Below are 318 nucleotides of genomic sequence, written 5' to 3'. Positions count from 1 at the left end.
TATATGGTATACCTGGAATTGCAGTGTATTTGCATGGTACATGTATAGTCACAGGAAATAAAATCTGATAAAGGCATGAAATGACAGAGTGCAGCTGGCACTCTTGAGGCACTAGGAGCTAAGAAGTGGAGTATAAGCCAAAAACTGTGTTTGTTGTGGCTCACTCTTTGAAGAGGAAGCAATATGACAAATCAGTCCCAATTATCTGCAGTCAGGAGCAGAGATGTGTGTCCCTGCAATACAGGACATGCATTTTATTTTCCAGTTAGTGGGGACCTGAATATTAAAATTGTAGAACTCAGTTTTTTATTGTTAAAA

Source organism: Cyanistes caeruleus, chromosome Z (genome assembly GCF_971803275.1).
Source record: "Cyanistes caeruleus chromosome Z, bCyaCae1.hap1.1, whole genome shotgun sequence".
Lineage (NCBI taxonomy): Eukaryota > Metazoa > Chordata > Aves > Passeriformes > Paridae > Cyanistes > Cyanistes caeruleus.
This window is presented reverse-complemented; position numbering follows the sequence as displayed.